Source organism: Cynara cardunculus (assembly GCF_001531365.2).
Source record: "Cynara cardunculus var. scolymus isolate 2C chromosome LG 7, CcrdV1, whole genome shotgun sequence".
NCBI classification, from domain to species: Eukaryota; Viridiplantae; Streptophyta; class Magnoliopsida; order Asterales; family Asteraceae; genus Cynara; species Cynara cardunculus.
The window spans coordinates 14,462,991-14,470,868 of NC_037534.1; positions in this window are offsets into that span (position 1 = coordinate 14,462,991).

Sequence of the window (7,878 nt, forward strand, 5' to 3'; positions counted from 1 at the left end):
AGAAGGATACAGTTCTTGAAGAACTCAATCATTATCGCAAACCTGTCATCAAAAAGGGTGTTGCGCAGTTCAATCATGTGGTTGTTGGGTTTCATGGGTAAGAAGACGATTGCGCGGCTATCGGCGTCGGTGGATTGGATTCGGCTGTCATTGTTGTTGGATTCGTCAGAAACGGAGGAGGCCATTTTTGATGAAGTTGCAGGTTTTGAGTTCGTCGGAGTTTTCTTGTAGTTTTTGAAGGCGTAAAGAAGGTAAGAATGGGGAAGAAAGGTATTTATGGGGAAGACGGGTGGGGTGGGGGTAGGGGTGGTAGTGGGTGGAGGGGTGGAGTGGTAAGGGAAACGTTTATTTGATTATTAAAATATAATAATCATGAAAATGGGTTTTATTGGATGAACGTGAGCCGTCTGTATGGTGTCAGGTGCGTGGTTCGAGTGACGTCATGAAGAATTTGAAATGAAGAGTCATTCCAAATAATATCTTGGTGAAGACATTTCCCAAAGAAAATTTATTGAAAATCTCATCTAATTGTAAGATTAATACTAATTACGAAGTTTTGGTCTTCTAAAAACCCTTGTTGTATAGTTTTTAGTCACAAAAGCTGCAATTTTGTATAATCTTGAAAATGGTTTTCAATTAAGATGAGTTTTATAGTAAAATGTATTTTCATGGAACCAGAGGAGCTCTGGTTATGCATGACAGAATGGGTGTGGAACCAGAGGTGTTCTGGTTTGTAATGTCGATGAAGACAAGTAGTGATGTTGGATTTTCATGATGTAGAGACTTTGGTTAACAAACCAGAGGCTCTGGTGAAGTATGACAATCCATTTTACAAAACCAGAGGAGGTCTGGTATTATATTTATATATAGCATTTTATGTGACCAGAGGCTCTGTATTGTAGAACCAGAGACTCTGGATGGAAAATGCAAGTTTACAAAAGTAAACTTTTGCTCCCCCTCAAATGAAGCATATGGATTAAAAGCAAAGATTCCCCTTTACTTAGATAAAATTTGAGAAGTTTAGGAGACAGAGGCTCTGGTCTATACAACCAGAGGCTCTAGTTGAGAGAAGCATATTCCAAGTAAAGATTGCAAAGAGAACAGAGCCAGAGGCTCTGGTCTTTAGAACCAAAGGCTCTGGTTGAGAGGCAAGGTTTGTGGGTTTATGGGTTTTTGAAAAACTCAAGGACATTGAAACCAGGGGCTCTGGTCTTTAGAACCATAGGCTTTGGTTGAGAAGGCAATGAGTGTCATGAACAAGGAAAAAGAATTGTCTTTGAGACCAGAGAGGCTCTGGTGACATAGACTTTGAATCCAGAGGATCTGGTCTTTAGAACCAGAGGCTCTGGTTGGAAAAACTATGAAAGGGAGTATGAAGGGAAAATGGTTAAGGTTTGCTTTCAAAGAATCTAAGGCCAGAGGCTCTGGTCTTTCGAACCAGAGGCTCTGGTTGTAAGAAAAGAATAGATAGCAAGTAAAGGTGGAAACCAGAGGCTCTGGTCTTTGGAACCAGAGGCTCAGGTTGGGAAAAAAATATTGCAAGTGGTGTGGGAAAACCAGAGGCGCTGGTCTTTGGAACCAGAGGCTCTGGGAGGTTAAGGAGAAAGAAATAATGAGAGAGTGCAAGAATCCAAGGATGAAGACTTGGATATCTCAAAGTGTTGGAGTCCAGAGGCGCTGGTCTATAGAACCAGAGGCTCTGGGTGGGAAAAAAAAAAGAACTTGGTAAAAATTGGCAAGTATTTGCTTTGAACCAGAGGGGCTCTGGTTACAAAGATGAAAGCTTTGATATCAACTGTTGATCCCAGATCTCTCAATAACACTAATAATCTAGTTATGAATAACCAAATTATAGTGATTTAATGAAGAAAGTTATGAAGTCTCAAGAATAAAATAAGAAAGTTTGAGAACAACTTTGAGCTTCAAAGGTTTACTTTATAGATTCATAAACGTAAAACAAAGAGTAAAAGCCTTATTTTTACAATAGACCTAATCATCTATTTATACTAAACGACTATTAAGTAGATAACTATCTAATGCTACTTTCTAGCAAATCGTCTAGCTAACAGATAGGGTTTATCTTTCTCATGGATAAACATTAACAATAAGATAAACTTGAATTCCAGCTGTTGATTTGTCATCTCCAACTGTCATTCATGATATGATGATTTCATCCTTATCTTCAAATCTTCATTGCATGCTTGGATGAAGTGCTGGAAAATCTTCTAAGTGTTGCTTGTCCAAAGGATCGATGAGGATGCTCTTTCCATCGCATCCTTGGACCTGTCCATTGATCCTCTGGTTGAACTTGTCCATTGATCCAATGGTTGAACTTGTCCATTGATCCAATAGTTGAACTCTCCATCGATCCAATGGTTGAATTCCAGACTTGGTCGATTCTGCCTTGATGTCTTTATTGGTCTTCTGGTTCTTCATCACTTGTTGTTTTTCATTACTTTTTACATTTTGCATTGTGGGGTTTAACAAAATGTATCGTGAATAGCGCTTAATTCTGGTGGTAAATTTAACTTGTATGTTATTGGCCCAATCCTCTCAATTATTTCAAAGGGACCAATATATCGGGGACCCAATTTGTCTCTTTTTCCAAAGCGCAATATACCTTTCCATGGTGAGACTTTTAAAAATACTTTATCCCCTTTTTGGAACTCTAATGGTCTCCTCCGATTATCGGCATAGCTTTTCTGACGATCTCTTGCAGCCTTGAGTCGATCCTTGATTATTTCAATCTTATCAGTGGTTTCTTGGACAACATCAGGTCTGATTATTTGTCGATCACCGACTTCTAACCAACTGAGTGGGGATCTACACTTACGTCCATATAAGGCTTCATAGGGCGCACACTGGATACTGGCATGGTAACTATTATTGTACGCAAATTCAACTAACGGAAGATGCGTATCCTAGCTTCCACCAAAATATATAACGCATGCGCGCAACATGTCTTCMAGTGTTTGGATTGTTCTTTCTGTTTGCCCATCAGTTTGGGGGTGGTACGATGTACTTAGATCTAGTCGTGTACCCAACCCTTGTTGAAGTGACTGTCAAAATCTTGACGTAAATCGACTGTCTCTATCCGAGAGAATGGAATGAGGTACTCCATGTCTGGTTATAATTTCATTTATATAAATTTGAGCCAACTTTTCCATCTTATAATCTTCTCGGATTGGAAAGAAATGAGCAGATTTTGTCAGTCGATCTACAATTACCCAAATTGTATCATGCCCTTTCCAAGTTCTGGGCAACTTTGTGATGAAATCCATTGATATTTGTTCCCACTTCCATTGGGGAATCTCGGGTTGCTGAAGCAGACCAAAAGGTTTTTGGTGTTCAGCCTTGACCATTGCACAAGTTAAGCACTTATTTACATACAGGGCAATGTCTTTCTTCATTCCAGGCCACCAATAATGTTCCCTTAAATCCTTATACATCTTATCTGCTCCCGRGTGAATTGAATATTTTGATCGATGAGCTTCGTTCAAAATTATTGATCTAAGATTGCCAATCATAGGTATCCAAACCCTATTTCCCAAGTAATTCACTCTGTCAGATTTCAATTGAAACTTAGTTTCTATGTGGTGAAGAGTCTCATTCATCAAATTCTCTTTCTTTAATGCTTCCTTTTGATCCTTGAGAATTTGTGCCTTCAGACTTGTGTTTACTATTGCTCCCAAAGCCCTCACCCTTGTTGGTTTCACTCTTTCCTTCCTACTTAGAGCATCGGCTACCACATTTGCTTTGCCGGGATGGTACTTAATTTCACAGTCGTAATCACTAAGTTGTTCAACCCACCTTCTTTGTCTCGTATTTAACATCTTCTGGTTGAGGATGTGTTGAAGACTTTTGTGATCAGTGAACACAGTGCACTTGGTACCATAAAGGTAGTGTCTCCAAATCTTAAGTGCAAATACTACGGCTCCCAATTCTAGGTCATGCGTAGTATAGTTCTTCTCGTGCACTTTGAGTTGCCTTGAAGCATATGCAATAACCTTATCTCTTTGCATTAGTACGCATCCTAAACCTTGATGTGATGCGTCACAATAGACTACAAAGTTTTTCGAACCCTCTTGTAAAGATAAAATAGGTGCATTAAATAGTTTATTCTTAAGGGTCTTGAATGCCTCTTCTTGTTTTTCTCCCCAAACAAACTTCTTGTCTTTTTGAGTTAAAGCGGTGAGTGGTTGCGTAATTTTTGAAAAATTCTCAATGAATCGTCGATAGTAGCCTGCCAAACCAAGATATTGACGAATTTCCGTCGGGGTTCTTGGGGCTTCCCATTTCTTTATGGCCTCAATCTTCACAGGATCCACCTGAATCCCTTTTTCATTAACCACATGACCAATAAATTGTACTTCACGAATCCAGAATTTGCATTTGGAGAATTTTGCATATATTTTCTGGTTCCTAAGTAGTTCTAATATCATCCTCAAGTGTTGCTCATGATCCTTCTTACTTCGTGAATAAATTAGTATGTCGTCTATGAAAACGATTATAAATTTATCCAGGTATGGTCTGCAAGCCCTATTCATCAGATCCATAAAGACCATCGGTGCATTGGTTAACCCGAATGGCATAACCAAAAATTTGTAATGACCGTATCGGGTCCTAAATGCCGTTTTGGGGGTATCCTCTTCTCGAATTTTCACTTGATGATATCCGGGTCGTAGATCGATCTTTGAAAAGTATACAGCACCTTGGAGTTGATCGAATAAATCATCGATTTTAGGAAGAGGGTATCTATTCTTGATGGTCATCTTATTAAGTTTCCCTATAATCAATGCACATTCACATTGACCCATCTTTCTTTTTGACGAATAGAACCGCTGCACCCCATGGTGAGAAACTTGGTCTTATAAATCCTTTATCCAATAACTCTTGGAGTTGGCTTGACATTTCTTGCATTTCTGATGAAGCCAATCAGTGTGGTGCTTTTGCCACTAGGGCAGCTCCAGGGATTAAGTCGATACCGAATTCGACTTGTCTTGGGGAGGGTAGTCCTGGTAAATCCTCGGGAAATACATCAGGAAACTCCCGAACTACAGGGAAATCATCAATATATTTCTCTTTGACCTTCTTATCAATAACATGTGCCAAAAATGCAACATAATTCTTCTTTAAGTACTTTCGCATCTTCATGCATGATACTATCCTAATTTTTCGATCTGACTCGTCTCCTTGAATTACAATTGAGTCACTTCCTTCTTGAGGAATTTAGATAACCTTTTCCGAACAAACTATTTCAACTCTATTTTTGGATAGCCAATCCATGCCTATAACTATATCAAAACTTCCTAGCTCAATCGGAATAAGATCTATGTTAAAATCCTTTTCGGCTAAACTTAGAGTGCAGTCCATGATTATGTCCCTAGCTCTAATTTGTTGACCATTGGCAAATTCTATTATATAAACTTCTTTCAACCATTGGGGCTTTAAATTAATTTTCGGCTTAAAATCTAATGATACAAAACTTCTATCTGCTCCTGAATCAAATAATACTGATGCAATTTCATTATTCAAAAGAAATGTACCTGTAACCACATTTGGATCATGCCTAGCCTCCTTTACTCCGATTTCAAATGCTCGGCCCCGTGCTTGACTTTCTGGGTTCCCTTGATTGATTGGTCGGTTTTGGTTAGCATTTGTTTCTTGTTTTCTCCTTGGACATACATTCCTCATATGATATGGACTTCCACATTCATAACATAATCGCTTTTGACAATCCTTTGAAAGATGACCCCTTTGGTGGCATCTTTGGCAAGTGCAGCAATTTCCCCAGTGCGGGTATTTACATTTATTGCACTTGGGTTTGTTTCCTGGTTTTACCACTTAGGTCTGTACTCCAAAATTTCCTACCATTTTCCTATTCTTGTCAGATCTTCCCCCAAATCTTTGGCTCTTATGTTCCTCTATCTTTCTCTTTCCCTTGGCAAATTCTCCAGACCGAACAACATTATTTGTAAGTTTGGTAGCAATATTTATCGCCTCTTGAAGGGTCTTTGGATTTGCCGAGGTGATGTTTCCTCTAATCTCTGGAGACAAACCCCAAATATATCTCTCAATGCGGACTTCATCCGGTGTCACTAGATGTGGTACTAGATTTGCTAACTCATGGAATCGAGCCGTATATGCAGCTATATTTTCCCCTTTCATTTCATGATTCCATAACTCCATTTCTAACTTTTGGAGTTCACTTCTTGGGCAGTACTCATCCTTGAGTAGTTTCTTCCCAAGAAAGTTGGTTAGCCGTTTCCCGACCCCTAGTTTGCACTAAAGTATTCCACCAAGTCAGTGACCGGCCTTGTAGTAAGCATGCAACATATTCTACCTTGTTTGCCTCAGTGCATTTACTGATATGGAGGACAAATTTCATACTCTCTATCCATGTCAATAACCCTACAGCTCCCTCGTTTCCATGGAATTCTTTTGGATTGTAGGATCTGAAGGATTTATAGGTGCATTCTCTAGGTGTTCTAGGCTCAGAATTGGTTGGTTGGTTAGCGTTTAGTCCTGCCGCTACCTGGCTGACAATGTTGGGGAGTGCGGCCAAGAGTTGTTCTGACACGAGTCGTGCAACCTCAGGGTTTTCTCTTCTTGGCGGCATTTTCTAAGGCCTAAGTCAGAAGGGAATTTCGTCATTTTCATGGCAATATCATTGATAATAACTTCTAGTCATTTAAATGATGCAAAGGATATTCATCTGGTGGATAACATTCAAGCATTTACATAATCAAACAGAATAATTTATATTCAACCATGGCTTGATGTAGATAAACATTTCTCAAAAGACATCATAAGTTCATGGTTGTTTACAGCCCACCAAAACAAGATCTTAGGTTTCAATGCAAAAAGAGTAAATATTTTATCACTATATATCATTTCTAGAGCAACATCCAACCGATCAGCATTCCTAGCATCAGCATCATCATCCCACTTACCACCAGGCACTTGTACAATCTCCTAATCTCCCGTCTAGTAGCGATGACGACATCTGAGGTTCTCATCATACACTGGTGGTGCATTTCCATCACATCGGATAGGTTGTTCAAAATGTGGTGGTGGTATCCCAGCCGGGTCTGGTGAGTTTGAGTATCTGATGCGATTCTCCGCACCCATTCTCGTTCAGCCAGATTCATGCCTTGAGTGTAGGATGCAGGTACTCCTGTCACTACCTGAGAGGTCCTGCTCCCATGCTGTGGTTGGGATGACTCTCCTCTAATTCTAGTGGAATTCTCAAAAGTCACCCGCCAAGGTAGTGGAACGCTTTTCCTAGACGTGACTCTAATCCTTGGACCATGAAAGATTTGAGGTGGAATATCGGGCACTGGCTACGACGGGGGCAATATGGATGCAGATGATGAAGCAGGTGCCTCGCTAGTCGCTGTGTCCTCATGCTCATATGGGTCTACCTCTTCATTGATGGATGAGTTCCTTCTAGATCGGCGAACCACATAACCAGATTCGTCTGCCGAGTATTCATTAGCAGCAGATGATGACATAGTGATCTGCGATATTAAGAATCTTAATTACGAAATGTACCATCTATAAGTTCTTAGTGTTATAACAAAAACTTCTAAGCAAGGCTAAGGGTGGCAATCAAGCTAGAGCCTCTGGATAGCCAAAATCTCTGGTTGCATTACCAGACTTAGAAATTTTTTGGGTTCTAGTTCATCGGTCCTCTGGTTCAACTTACATACTTAGATAAGTAATAGATTTCTCGTTCATCGGTCCACTGGTTCCACATACATACTTAGCAAACCAATGAAATTCTAATTCATCGGCCGCTGGTTCAACATCCATACTTAGAAAAATAATGGATGACTCGTCCATCAGTCCTCTGGTTCCACATACATACTTAGCAAA